General features: G+C 40.5%; 1 pseudogene across 1 annotated transcript; it reads left to right on the top strand.

The window, feature by feature from the left end:
• The first annotated feature begins 6,698 nt into the window (after positions 1 to 6,698).
• Positions 6,699 to 7,485, top strand: LOC308354218 (large ribosomal subunit protein eL8-like; annotated as a pseudogene). Its single transcript has one exon. The product of its transcript is annotated as a large ribosomal subunit protein eL8-like (transcript).
• The last annotated feature ends 8,339 nt before the right edge of the window (positions 7,486 to 15,824 follow it).

The raw sequence follows: 15,824 nt of genomic DNA, 5'->3' as shown, positions 1-15,824 counted from the left end.
GTGGTAGGCAAACCACTGTATGTCCACATCCAAATTCCCACGATCTGTGAATATATTATATTACACGGCAACAGGGAATTATTAAAGTAGCAGCTAAAATTAAGTTTGCTAGTCAGCTGACCTTGAAATAGGGAGATTATTCTGGGCTATTCATGGGGCTCCAATGTAGTCACAAAGGTTCCTAAGAGTGGAAGAGGAAAGCAGGACATTGGGGTTATGTAATGTGAGAGGACTCAGTCTACTGTTTTTGGCTTTGAAGATGGAAGGGGACCACCAGCCAAGAAACGTGGGCAACTTCTAGAAGCTGAAAAAGGTATGGACACAGTTTCTTCTCCAGCACTTCCAGAAAAGTGTGCTTCCCTGACAACACCTTGATTTTAGCCCAGTGACACCAACACCAGACTTCTGACCTATAGAACTGTAAGATAACAAATCTGCATCATTTTAAGCCACTAAGTTTGTACTAAATTGTTGCAACAGCAATAGAAAACTAAAACAAATGTTATTTACAATAAAAAGGAGCAAACACTGATACATGCTACAACATGGATTGAAAACGTTAAGCTGGGGCACCTGGGTGGCTCAGTGGGTTAAGGCCTCTGCCTTCGGCTCAGGTCATGAACCCAGCGTCCTGGGATCGAGCCCCGCATCGGGCTCTCTGCTCGGCAGGGAGCCTGCTTCCTCCCTTCTCTCTCTGCCTGCCTCTCTGCCTACTTGTGATCTGTCAAATAAATAAATAAAATCTTAAAAAAAAAAAAAAAGAAAACGTTAAGCTAAATAAATGAACCCAGTCACAGTAGCCTGTGTATTGCATGGCTCCATGCAATATGTGTCCATGAAATGTCCGGAATAGGCAAATCTGTACACACAGAATGACTTGTGTTTGCCTACAGCTGGAGAGGGTGGAGTGACTGTTAATGGGTATAGAGTTTATTTTTGGAGACATGAAATGTTCTAAAGTTGATTGTGATGATGGGAGCACAACTCAGGGAATATACTAAAAATCATATGATATGTCCATTATATCTCAATAAGGCATTCATACATATATATGTATGAATATATGTGTGTGCATGCACACATATATGTGTGTGCACACACATGTATTCTCTACAGGAAAATCTTCAATGGTTTTGCTGCCCTAAAAACTAAAATCTATTAAAAATTTTTTTTAATTGAAGGGAGCCTTGGGGCCCTGTGGGACAACTACAGGATCTAAAGATCCTATCAGAGTCTCTGAAGAAGAGGAGAAAATTTAGGCTTGAAAAAGTACTCAAAGAAGTTATGGCTGAAAACTTCTCAAATCTGGTAAGAGATAAAAACCTACAGATTCAAGAAGCTGAGTAAAACCCCAATGAGATAAATTCTAAGAAATCCACACCAAGACCATAGCCAAGTATTTGAAAACTAAAGACAGTGAAAAAAAATCTTCAAAGCAGAAAGGAACAACACTTTGTCAACAAAGAAATAATAATTCAAAAGACAGTAAATGTCTTATCAGATACCCTGGAGGCCAACAAAACTGACACAACATCCACACAAACTGGTCTGGATAATGCAGCAAACATAGCCCCTCGTTACCTGGCCCCTATTCATCCTAGCAGTAGCCCTTGCCACTTTCTAGTATGTATCCCAGGATCCAGACATAGTAAATGATTTGTAGTTTTCCTCATTTCTGTGCCTTTGCAAAAGTTGCTTCTCTGTCTAGAATATCCTTAGCCCTCTTCTTCCTCTTACCTCCTCCTGTTAGTTTTTCTGTACTCAGTTTTAATTTTACCTATGGGAAGATTTTCCTGCATCATTCCTCAAGGTGAGGTGGGTACTCTTTGATAATTTCTTATATTTGTTGGTCTCCTCTATTAGACCATAAACTCTTAAAATCTTATTCTTAATAGCTAGTATAGGATCTAGCACATGCTGGCACTAAATTTATTAAAAAATATTTACTGATGATTACTATCTCAATTACAATGCCTCCTGTATTGTATTATAAATTGTGTCCTTACTTTTTCAATAGATTGTGACCTTCTCACTCTTAGTCAACTTAGTCAACTTTGCATTCCTTAGGCAACCCAATTTTGTAAGTTTGTAACAAATACTCTATAATAGAATTGGTGGATGGGGTGCTTGGGTGGCTCAGTGAGTTGAGCATTTGAGTCTTGATTTCAGCTCAGGTCATGATCTTGGGGTTTTGAGATTGAGCCCCTTCTGGGCTTGAAGCCTCCCTCTCCCTCTGTCCCTCTGGCACCCCACTTCCCTCATGCTGCTTACAAGCACACACTCTTTCTCAAAAAAAAAAAAAAAAAAAAAAGAATAGATGGATTGATGTTATACATAATAGTTTTTATGTTCCTTAACAAATTTATTAGAAAACACAAGCCTCAGTTTTTTGCTTTTTTAGGACAGTGACGTTTCAATGGCTTTGGGAAAGTCCCAGAATGTGCTTTTAAAAATGACAATTTATGGGGCGCCTGGGTGGCTCAGTGGGTTAAAGCCTCTGCCTTCGGCTCAGGTCATGATCTCAGGGTCCTGGGATTGAGCCCCGCATCCGGCTCTCTGCTCAGCAGGGAGCCTGCTTCCTCCTCTCTCTCTCTGCCTGCTTCTCTGCCTACTTGTGATTTCTGTCTGTCAAATAAATAAAATATTTAAAAAAAATTTTTTTAAAATGACAATTTATGCTGCAAGTGTGATTTAAATATATAGAAATATGTCAATAATTTAGTTTATCTAGTTCAGAAAGATTTCATTCTACAGAGAAATATAATTTGTAAAGGAGAAGTATGCTCCAGATAATTAAAACTCACATATAGCTAAAGTAATTTAACAATTGAACATCTTTCCCCGACAGACACGAATTCAAAACAATCTGTCTTTGTTTGTAGGATGTGATTGAAACCTCAGCAGTAAATAGAATTCACTGGTCCATTATACGAACACAAAGGCTGTTAGAATGTGCATATCTGGTAAGTATTAAACACTGAGGTTCATGGGTCCAGTGGAACAGTGTTTTATAAACTCAATCAGTCTTTATTACAGAAGAAATAACAAATGCTTTCACAGAAATAGTCATCATACTCATCATATCACAAAGAGTTCATGTAATTCAAATCTGAATGGCCACATTTGAATGATCAAATATACTTTTACATAAAATAATAACAAAATTTTAATTTTGAAATCATTGCAAATGATGGTTGATTCAGGAAGACTTATGGGAAATAATCATATTATATACCCATTTACCAATGAAGAAACCAAGGCACAGAAATGGTGAGTGACTTGTTCAAGATCACATCAGTAAAAAGTGGTAGGTCCGACCTGATGCCAAAGTGTTCTGGCTTTCAATCTGGGATTCTTCCCATTGTAGCATGCCATCTACACCATTTTAAGACATGTGTTGGAGACCCAACACAATACGAATTGAAAAGTTTATAGAGGAGATGTGAACTTCAAGTCCCACTGATGACCAGCTAATTGATGTGGTCATCAAGTCCAATGATGAGCCAACTTGATGATGTTAGGTGCCAGTCGATGGGTTGTCCCCAGATTTGGGCTTCCCAGACATTTCTTCCTGACCTCATGGACTGAATGAGGCTGAATCATTGGTTGGCAATGACACAGCTCGCAAAGGCTCAGAAGTGAGTGACAGGGTTTTAAAGGAAGTGAATTGGTCTTGAAAAAAGTGTTTCGCCTGACTTTTTAGACCGGCTAAATTATAGCCAGCTTCCCTAGGACATAAACTAATTTACTTGTACTTATGGGCACCAGTCATTGCACTAAGTGCTTTACACATTTCATCTCATTGTATCTCCACAAGAATTCAGTGAAACACATACCATTCCTACCATCTTATTTTACAGATGAGGAAACTATAATTTAAGGGAGATTAAGTAATTTGCTCAAGATCAGGAAGTAGCAAGAGTTAAAAGAAAGAATTCAATCAAGAGAGTAAGATTCCAGAGCTCAAGCTATTACTCTCTTGTCTTTGAACATGAAAACTATTGAGGTTGTCCTGTGATGAACTCCCACCCCTATTGGGCCCAGCAGTGAGGACCGCCACGAAGATTTTACATGATTTCAGACTAACAGGTTGCAAAACAAATAGCCGAAGTAAAATATACATTTTAGGTTAACATAAGAATTTGCTAAGCTTTAATGTGATAATAGAATATCATTCAACAATAAAAAGGAATGAACTATGTACACATGTAACAACACAAATGAATCTTAAAAGCATTGTGCTGGGAAGCCTGGGTGGCTCATTTGGTTGGGCCGCTGCCTTCAGCTCAGGTCATGATCCCAGGGTCCTGGGATCGAGTCTTGCATCACGCTCCTTGCTCGCCAGGGAGCCTGCTTCTCTTCACCTCTGCCTGCTTGTGCACACACACTCTCTCTCTCTGGCAAATAAATAAATAAATAAAATCTTTAAAAAGCACTGTGCTAAGGGAAAGAAACCAGATTCAAGAGACTCTATACTATAGGATTTTATTTAAATGACATTCTGGAAAAGATAAAACTACAAGAACAAAAAAAACCCAAAACATTGGTGGTTTACTAGGGGCTTGGGATGGAGAGAGGGGTTAACTACAAAAAAGAACAAGGCGGGGAGGGTGCCTGGGTGGCTCAGTGGGTTAAGCCTCTGCTTTCGGCTCAGGTCATGATCTCAGGGTCCTTGGATCGAGCTCTGCATCGGGCTCTCTGCTCGGCAGGGAGCCTCCTTCCCCCTCTCTTTCTGCCTGCCTCTCTGCCTACTTGTGGTCTCTCTCTCTGGCAAACAAATAAATAAAAATCTTTAAAAAAAAAAAAGAGAGAGAGAACAAGGGAACTTTGAGAGGCAATGAAAATATTCTGTGTATAATTTTTGAACTTCTTATGATGTGTACCTAAAAAGGTGAATTTTCTGTGTATATGAGTCAGTAAACCAGACTTTTAAAAAGTAAAAATAGGGGCTCCTGGGTGGCTCAGTGGGTTAAAGCCTCTGCCTTCGGCTCAGGTCATGATCCCAGGGTCCTGGGATGGAGCCCCGCATTGGGCTCTCTGCTCAGCAGGGAGCCTACTTCCCTCTCTCTCTCTGCTTGCCTCTCTGCCTACTTGTGATCTCTGTCTGTCAAATAAATAAACAAAATCTTAAAAAAAAAAAGTAAAAATAAATATGGTCTCTAAAGCAGTGTTTTTCAAATCTCCATTAGCAAGATACAACCCATCAGTGAGATGTAAATTCCATTTAGAGCATTGTGATTGGCATTTTAAAAAGTGAAATAGAATAGGAGCACCTGTGTAGTTTAGCTGGTTAAGTATCTGACTCTTGATCTCAGCTCAGGTCTTGATCCCAGGGTCATGAGCTCAAGCCCTGTCTTGGTCTCCACATTGGTCATGGAAATTACTTTAAAAAAAAAAAAAAGGTGAAATAGAAGAGGAAATATCAGAGTCATAGCACACAGTGAAAGGAATATTGTTAAGGAAGCATTTGCTTCTGTTTCATGCATATGTGTGTGCTATAATGAAATACCAGGAAAATGGAAACCATGGTCAGTGTGTTTTTTAATGGAAGGAATTTAACTGGAAACTGGTTACACAAATAATGTAACAGCTGAAAAGCCAAACAGGGGAAGACGAGACAACCCAGAGATCAACAATGGCAGAAACCACTAATCCCTTTCGACTGGAGGGACATAAGGATGTGACAGTGTTGTTGGGTCCCAGAGCTGGGGTCATCCAGCAGAAGCTAAAATCATAGGACATTTTGGCTGGAGCCAGAGGGAAGACCCAGCCACTGTCAAAGATGCACTCGAGGCAGAGAAAGATGGAGGGAATCGTCCTCGCTTTTCCATTCCCCTCAGCCATCAGTGTCAGAGCTGCACATGAGTAGCACCCAGCCAGAAGTCAGTTACCATAACTTGGGAGGCTTGGAAATACAGCCTCTTGGGATCAGCATCCTTGAAACATGGCAGAAAAAGAGAAGAATAAGGAATGGATTTGACAGCAGATAGTCCCAGGGCTGGCACAGCTGTGAAGTAAAATGTATTTCTGATCAAAGGTCAGATTTCAAAAGGTTTAAAAGCCATTGCTCTAGAGGACAAAGCTATTTCTGTGTTGTTGTCTCTATATACAGGAAGAATAAAAATCACACTTTGACCATTACAGGATGCCACATTTTGCCTTTTTGTATGTGCTTGAAAAGGCAGTTTGAACTAAAGAAGTTGGATTGGGAGACTAACCCACTTCTCTCCTTAGTGTTGGAGTTAGCCATATCAAGATCTCTTAGCAGCAAAGGGAAAACTCCTGGCAGATGTAGATGGAATTTAGGCTAGGGAAACAGAGCAGGAAGGAAGTACACAAATGGCAAATGTGTGAGCAAAGAAATGAAACGCTTTTCTCCAATGGTGTGGAAGGAAAATTATAGCAGTTAAAAATTGGTATGCTGGGTATCAAATCACTTCCGTCAGCAGGTATTAGTGAAATGGATCCCGAAAACGGCCCGGATCCGCAAGGAATAGCTGCCATAATCCAGCAACACCAACTTGTTCCCCACTCTGATGACTATTCACTTCTTCCCATTCCAAAGCTTTGACCTTGAATTATTTGGGATTTCGGATCTCAAGAAATAGCTCCCAAGCCTCCCTCGTTAAGTCAAGCCTAATGCTTGATTCCTTGTGTTTAAAAACACTCAGTGCTGCTCTCTCCTCCTGCCTTCTGAGATGCTAAAAGGAAAGAAGACAAAGGGGAGGAAGGCAGCCTGGGCTTCTGCTGTCCTGAAGAAGCAGGAGGCCAAGAAGGCGGTCAATCCTCTGTTGGAGAAAAGGACCAAGAATTTTGGCATCAGATAGGACATCCAGACCAAAAGGGACCTCACTCGCTTTGTCAAATCGCTACATCTGTCTCCAGTGGCAAAGGGCTATTCTCTGTAAATGTCTTGAAGGGCCTCATGTGATTGACCAGTTCGCCCAGGCCTTGGATGGCCAAACAGCTACTCAACTGCTTACACTCGCCCACAGATACAGACCAGACACAAAGTAATAGAGGAAGCAGGAATCGTTGGCCGGGGCTGAGAAGAAAGCTACTGGAGAAGCAGATATCCCCACCAAGAGGCCGCCTGTCCTTCAAGCTGGGGTTAATATGTCACCACCTTGGTGGAAAACAAGACGGCTCAGCTGGTAGTGATTGTCCATGATGTGGATCCCATTAAACTGGTTGTCTTCTTGCCTGTCCTGTGTTGTAAGATGGGGGCTCCCTACTGCATTATGAAGGGAAGGCCAGGCTGGAGTGTTTGGTCCCCAGGAAGACATGCACCGTTCTGGCTTTCCCACAGGTTAACTAGGAAGACAAAGGAGCTCTGGCTAAGCTGGTAGAATCTATCAGGACCAATTACAAAGACAGATAGGATGAGATCCGCCATCATGGAGGAGGCAAGATCCTGGGTCCTAAATCGGTGGCTTGCATTGCCACGCTGGAAAAGGTAAAAAGGCTAAAGAACTGGCCACCTGACTGGGCTAAGTGTGTGCTGTTGAATTTCCTGTACGTAAAAGTGATAAAAAGTTCTCTTCCACAAAAAATTAAAAAATAAAAATAAAAACATGCAGTGCTTACTTTTGGACGTCTCCATCTACACCAGTCATGCAGGAGGAATGTACTTCAATCTGTTTCCTTCCTGTCTAGTCAACTTCTGTGATTTTAAAATATGGTTTGGGGAATATTGTTTTAAATTCAACTGTATCGTTATAAAGAGTTCTTTTTAAAGTCAGTGCGTATTGGGTGGATGGATGGGTGGGTGGATGGATGGATGGATGGGTGGATGGAGGCAAAGTGAATAAGTCTCCCTTCTAAGTTCCCGGCCGCCAGGCTCACGGGGTCTCCTCCAGCCAGTGTCCTGGTTCTGACTTGACTTCAGACCATCAGCGCTCCACTGTGCTGCCATCTAGCGGTAGCATGACTTCCGTGTGAGAAAGGTCCTTGCCGACAAACAAGCTTGTCTGCAAAATGAAAGTGAATGTTACAGTTCTTTTTCTGGTTCCAGCTGCTTATGGCTCCTCATTCGGCTATCTTTAATAGTAATAGCACTTCATCTTGATGCTTAACACATATACAAAGAACACTCACAGGATATATAAATCGATGTCACCAGCTCTGGCACCCTATGGTACAATAGGTCCTTCTCAGTACAATAAATGCCAAAGGTCTCGGCATGTTTTAACACACAGTCAATAGGCTCGTGATTTCTAAAAATGTGATAACCAGCTGTTTTTAGGGGAAAGTATAATAATCACTTTATTGCTTCCAAACTTCAGTTTTAATTTGATGACGCTTTAAAAAAAAAAAAACACTTTTCCCCTCTATATAAACACTAACATCTTAATTGTAACAAAACCCACATTTATCCCAGAATATAATCATATACAAATAAAATAAAATGGTTGCAAACTTTAGGAAACCAGATGTGTAAAATAGGGACTCCACACCTGGGCATCCTGCCCCCTAGCCAAGTTGACACATAAAATCAACCATCACATGAGTCATGGTGTGAGCCTCTTTTGATCCATTGTACTGTGCTGTCATGGACTCTTTTCATCTGTAGACTCATGTGCTTCAGTTCTGAGACATTGTATTGATTTTTTGTTTTGAACCCTCTCTTCTACATTTTCTTCTCTATTTCTGGATTCCTATTATTTGGATTTTAGAACTTCTGGCTGGACTGCCAAAGTTTTATCCACTTTTACCATTTTTTCATCTGCCTGTCTTTTACCTTGTTTACTGGAAAACTTCCTCAATTTTTTCTTTCAACACTTTGGTTGAGTTTTTAGTCTCATTATCATGTTTTTAGTTTTAAGAGATTTTCTTTTTCCTTTGAGGGATCTCTGCACTCTTCTAAAACAGTATCCTATTCTTGTTTCACTGGCGATATCTTTTCTAATCTCAGGCTATTAACCACAGCATTCCTTTCAAAAAGTGTTTTTTTTCTCTCGTATGGTCCGTTTCCTCTGAGTTGCTTTTTTTTCTGCTTATTTCTTTGGTTTCTCTCTACCATATTGGACACTTCCCTCGGATGTCTGGTTGTTTTCATTTCCTCAAGAGTAAGGAAGTAAAAATAGGCTTGCTGGGCCTGAGCAGGGAGGGGAAAGGGAACACTTCACAATGGAGTAGTTGGGGATATCTACTGTCAGTCTCTTTAGTCCTGGTTTAGTGGGCTGGTCAAATTCCTTGAACACTTTTCTGGTCTCCTTTCATACAAACAAGGCTGCCGATTGCTGATTGGGAGAAGAGGCCAAGGTGTCTCAGGACCTGTTTTCAGTACTATGTGCCCCATTCACAGTTACACCTGGTGGCATCTGTGCTCATCTTTCCCGGCAATAAACCCCCATTCTCACAAGGGCTCCCCGATGGCCCAGTTACGGAGTAGGGAGGAGAACTGGGGTCCAATTACTTAATCGATTCTCAACCAGCTGTCCTATTTCCAGCTCTTTTCTATTTCCACTTTCCGACCTCCACAGGTGCCAGAGGCTGCCACTACCAGACCCCACCAGAGATCCTGCAGGGTAAATTAGAATGAATGTCAGCTTTCTGGGCTGCTGCCTTATGATTCTGTTTTGGGGGGTTTGCTAAGCCATATATCACCCCATCTGTTTTGTAGCTTCAAAATCTTGCTTCTATCCCCTCCTTTCTCTCTTCCCTCCATCCTGATGAGTTTCTGCCTTCCTGACACCCCCTTTGCTGTTGTTTTAGTAGGGTGGTGAGAAAGAGCAAAAGTAGATGGCTGCCTGTAACTACTATCTTTACCTGGAAGGCCTTGAGAGGGATCTTTAAAATTAATTTCTGTTGATGAAGTTTCTGTTCATTTAAAAATTCTTTAAGTGTTTTTAAAGTACGGACAGATTTTTTTTTTTTTTTGTAGTCAAACATAATTAACTTTGTGTAGATGATTTCTTCCCTTGTTTCTAAACTCAAGAACCCTTTGTCCTATGTTAAGATTCGGTAAATATTTACTTGGGTCTGTCCGATGTAACCATGGGGTTTTTTGGCACCAGCTTCCCATCTTCTAGTGGTGATTTTGTCCTATCCCTCCTTCTGGAGTGTTCCCAGGGCCTTTGAGAATCCCCATGATGCCCTCTGTTCACTAACATTCTCAGCCAAGACCCTTTCCTGCCTTCTGTGTTGGCTCCCAATGCTTCAAGCTTCTCCAGTCCCTTCCACCATATCAAAATGTACTTGTCCAGGGTCTTCTTTCATTATGCTCTGCTCTTTCTTAGCTAACTAAAGGCACCAAGAACTGTTCAGAGGAACTTTACATTCATTATTGATTTAATCCTTATGACAACCTAGTGTGATAGATATTATTAGTCCCATTTCATAGATTAATAACACTGAGGCTTAGAGAAGTTAAGCCTCTCTTATCCGGGATCTTGAAACTGGTAAGTCAAGGCAGTACAACAGCTTTAAAGACTGCGTACATTCTCCCTACTTACTGTGCTAACTCACACAACGAGACATGTAACAAATTTTAATGGCTATTTTTAAAACCATATTTTAACCTAAACAGCAAGCCTAAGAGTGAACATTTCAAACACAGCAAAAGTTTTGGGCACTAGGGCCTCTTATCACCATGTAGGGTTACCTTTCTTCTCCCATCCACCCCCACAGAATGCAATGTCGATTTGGCATTTTTAACACTGCAGCTAAAGATTATAAAAATAAAGCCATCTACGATGGTGAAAAGCTCTGTTGGAGCTCCGTTATAAACTATAGCACTCGGGTCGAGAAAGACAAGCTTTTAAGCAGTGTATTTAGATGTGTTGGCGTGTTATTAGACACATACTTGAGCCCATTCTCCACTTCACCTCTGTGTTTTCAATTCAAAGAAGGATTTTTATTCTTCACGGAAACAAATGATATCAAAATCACAAGGCATCTTCTCTGATTATTTCCATCTAAGGTTATATAAACACACAGTATTTATGATTTCATACACATTTTTTATCCTTACTGGGCTACATTGGTTTCCAGGAATGAATAGCAGAGTATTCTAGATCTCCTCCAGGGATTCTGCATTAGCCCCTCCTGTAACCCAGAATGCTCAGCTCCTCCACCTCTGACACCAAGTTGATCAGATCCCCTAGTTTCACACACAAATACACACATTAAAGGACAATGGTGTACATTGCATGGGACATCAGAATAATAAGACAATGACTCTCCCTTCCAGAAGCTCATGTTCTAGAAAAGAAAGACATATAATATGTGATAAAAATGTAAGAAAAAAATTTTAATTTTTTTCCAAGTGAACTCCATGACCAACATGGGACTTGAACTCACAACCCTGAGATCAGGATCACATGCTCCACGGACTGAGCCAGCCAGGTGCCCCAAGAAAAAAATATTTAAAAATCCATTCCTGAATTTTCCTTTTTATACTTCCAGACAAAGAATGGAAGTTTTGAACTCTTCTTCTTTGCCGCCCCGCCCCCCCATCAAATCAAAACAAAACAAAACAAAACAAAAAAACCAACAATCCTGAATCTTCTCATACCTCATCTTCTCCTCTCAGTAAATGGCAGAGGGAGAGGGACAGAGAATTCCAGGCAGACTCCCCGCTGAGCAGGAGCTGGAGGCAGGGCTTGATCTCACGAACCAAGAGATCATGACCTGAGCCCAAATCAACTGTCTGACGCTTAACTGACCGAGTCACCCGGGCACCCCTGTCACACTGATTTAAGCACCTTCATTTCTTTCTTGGACTGCTACAAATACTTCCCAAATTGTCTCTGCTTTCCTTTCTTCCATTTTTGCTTCATGACAATCTATTCTTCACACAGCAGAGAGAAGCTCCCTTAAAAGTGCACATCGGCTTCTGTTTCAACCATATGGAGTAACTGGGTCTGAAGAAAACTGGACAAAAATGTCTTTAATGCCCGCTTTCACACATTAGACAACCAGCAGCCCAGGCCTGTGGCTTCTGACAGAAAGGAAACAATCCAATGAACCGTGAGATTGTCCCAGGTCTCTTTAGGCAATTTCCAGGCTTGGTGGAGATGGCAGGAATCCAGACAGACCCCAGGAGTCTTACTGGATTGGGCAGAGAGGAATGACAGCTGGGAGAGTCCAAAGCAGCTAGAATTCGCACAGCACCATTTCTAAAAAGATTTTACTTTCCACTTCAAATTACCCTGGCTACTATGTCGCAAATCAACTGACCCTGCCGGTGTGGGTCTATTTCTTAGCTTTCAGTTTCGGTTCCCTTTATCTATTTATCAATCATTACATCATTACCACAGAGTCTGAATTAGCACAGCTTTAAACAGCCCTGTGATGAGGTAGCGAGTAGCTTCCAGCTTTCTTCTTTTTTAAGGCTGTTAGTGTAGGTCTTTTATATTTCCAGAAAATTTTTAGAATTGGCTTGTCAATTCCTAGGAAAGAAGCTTGTTTGGATATTTACTAGAATTGTGTTGAATTCAAAGATCACTTTTGGAAGACTATTAATCTAATTATATTGTATTTTCTAATGTGTGATCATGATATAAACTTCCACTTATTTAGATTTTCTCTTTTTTTAATAAGATTTTTAAAAATTTATTTGTCAGAAAGAGAGAAAGCAAGCATAAGCAGGGGGAGTGGCAGAGGGAGAGGGAGAAGCAGGCTCCCGGCTGAGCAAGGAGCCCCACACCGAGCCTTGATCTCAGGACCCTGGGATCAAGACTTCAGCCAAAGGCAGATGCTTAACCCACTGAGCCACCCAGGTGTCCCTAGATTTTCTTTAATATCTCTTATCAATGTTTGTATTTATCACTGTAGAAGTCTTACACAATTTTTGTAAATTTAATTTAAGTAGTTCATTTTTCATACTATTATAAATAGTATCTTAAAATTTCATTTTCTAATTATTTGCTGGTAAATAGAAATATGATTGATTTTTTATATTAAGCTTATATTCTATGACCTTGTCAAATTCACATATTAAATCTTCTAGTTCTTTGTACATTCATTTTGATGTTTCTGTATAAACCATCCTATCATTTGTAAATAAACAGTTTTACTTCCTCCTTTAATTCTGTTGTGGCCAGGAAACATACTCTGTAAAATTTTAATTTTTTTGACATTTCACGAGACTTGTTTTATGGTTTAACATGTGCCCATATTCAAAACTTTTCCAGATGCACTTTAAAAATGTTTTTCCAATGGGGCGCCTGGGTGGTGTGGTCAGTTAGCCTTTTGACTCTTGGTTTTGGCTCAGGCTGTGATCTCAGGGTCATGGGATGAGTCCCACATTGGGCTCCCACATTGGGCTCCCTCATCTGTCTCCACACTCGGCGTGGAGTCTGATTAACATTCTCCCTCTTCCTCTGCCCTTCCCTGCTGCATGCTCTCTCTCTCAAATAAATAAATAAATCCTTAAAAATGTTTTTTCCATGTCTTATGGCATCTATTGTTTCTTGTGAAATATCATTTCCATGATGAAATACCATCATACATCATTGCTCCTCTACACAAAACGTTTTTTCTTTTTGGTATCTCTTTCAGTTTTTGGTAGTTGGACTATGATGTACTTAGTTGTGACTTTCTTGTATTTTTCTATTTATCTTGCCTGGAATGTGTTGAGCTTCTTGAGTAGGTAAGTAAGTTATTTCCACAAATTTGTGGAAATTTCAACTGTTTTTTCTTTAGCTCTTTTTTTGGTCCCATTCTCTTTCTTTTCTCATTCTGAGACTCAATTTGCACTTGTATCAGATCACTTCAAATGTCCCATTATTTGTTGATTATTTGTAATGTTCATGATTTCTAATCTTATTTCCCTTCCTTTTCCAGGACGCATAATTTCTAATGATCTTTTTTCAAATTCATGACTGTAGTGGTCATGAGAATATCCTCCCAGGCCACCAGCTACCAGGAGCATACTTGAGTGAGGACCTGAGCTATTATATTGTGAAATATTGTAAAATTCATTCCTGTTTGTGCTTAGGCCACTCTTCTCATGGGTTGCTACTGTACAAACACTGAGGAACCCTGTGAGGGCTCCCGTTGTTTTGAGGACTCCCCATTGGGCTTCCTGAACTTTCCTTAGACTACATGACACCTAAAGTTTCTTCCTTAGACTACATGACACCTAAAGTTCCTTCCTTCTCTCCTTCACTCCAGGTCAGACTTGTAGTGTGATAGGACAGCTATCACAGCCTCTCCCATTTTCTATATGAAGCATCTTCCCTGAACCCATTCCTAATGTCCGCTTTGAGGGGCACCTGGAGTAACACAGGTGAAATCAGGAGTGGTCTGAGAAAGCACGAGGTAAGATGAGGATTTAAGAAGGGCTTGCCTGCCACCTGGCATACAAATATAATGTGACCCTTGGCAGGTGGAACAAGGAAAGTCTCTAGCAGAAGGCAGCAGCTCAGCTCCTGAAAGCCTTAGTGGTGGTGAACCGGGAAAATCCATCAATGGAGAGCAATGTGAAAGGTAAGGTAATACGGACATACGTGCGCACTGTGTTCTGGGACCTACTGCTGCGTCTGCATTGAGGGTACACTTGCCATGAATGTGTGGCAGGGAAAAAGGCAAACCTGCTCCTGGGAAACACAGGACACTTCCGATGGCTGACTTTGGCTCAAGGATTCTCTACTTTCCTTTCCAAGCCGCCATTAGACTGAACAGACTGTCCATCTAACAAATCTTCCTTTGGTCTCTCCTTCACTTGGAATCACACTTGAATCCAGGCTGAACCCCTGATCTTGGGGTCATGAGCATGCAATGCTTGATCTCGGGGTCATGAGTTTGAGCCCTGCATGGGGTATAGAGATCACTTAAATAAATAATTAAATAAAAACTTAAAGAGAAAAAGAAATTATACTTTCCAATTAGTGAATATATGTTTGGCTCTTTTTCATAGTTTCCATGTCTCTGTTGACATTCCTCATCTATTAGTCAGTCATTGTCCCACTACTTTTCATCAATTTCTTAATGGAGAAAAAAGAGCCCAATTTATTATCTAGACAAACAAACTTTTGGTCTAAAATATAATTGGGAAGGGACAAATCTGTCAGATGTTTTTGATTTTTTTAAAAAGATTTTTATTTATTTTTTGATAGACAGTGAGAGAGGGAACACAAGCAGGGAAAGGGAGAGAAAGAGAAGCAGCCTTCCGGCCGAGCAGGGAGCCCGAAGCAAGGCTCGATCCCAGAACCCCAGGATCATGACCTGAGCCGAAGGCAGACACTTAACACCTAAGCCACTCAGGTGCCCCAAGATGTTTTTGATTTTGAACTTCAAGATTTTAATCTAGTGATTCCACTTCTGAGTATATATCTGAAGGAAATATTCACTATTTTGATAAGATACATGCATCCCATGTTCACTGCAGCATTACTTAAAATAGCCATGACTTGGGAACCACCCATCGGTGGATGAATGGTAAAGAAAGTAGTGTATATATATATGTAACACATTATATATATATATATATATATATATATATATATATATAGGACTATTATTCAGCCATTAAAATAAGAAAAGGAAATCCTGCTGTTTACAACTACATAGATGAAGCTTGAGGGCATTATGCAAGTGAAATAAGTCAGACAAAGAAAGATAAATGTATCATCTCATTTGTATGTGGAATCTAAAAAAAAAACAACCAAAGTCATGCAAACAGGAATCCTGTTGGTGGTTGCCAAAGATAGGGGTTGGGGTTAGGGTGGAAAAAATAGGTGAAGGTGATCAGAAGGTACAAATTTCCGATTACAAGATAAATAAATTCTGAAGATATAATGTACGGCATGGTGACTGTAGTTAACAATACTGTATTATATATTTGAAAGTTGCTAAGAGTAGATCTTAAAAGTTCT

Source organism: Martes martes (genome assembly GCF_963455335.1).
Source record: "Martes martes genome assembly, chromosome: 13".
NCBI classification, from domain to species: Eukaryota; Metazoa; Chordata; class Mammalia; order Carnivora; family Mustelidae; genus Martes; species Martes martes.
Note: the sequence above shows the minus strand (reverse complement) of the source record. Positions and strands in the feature narration are given on the sequence as shown.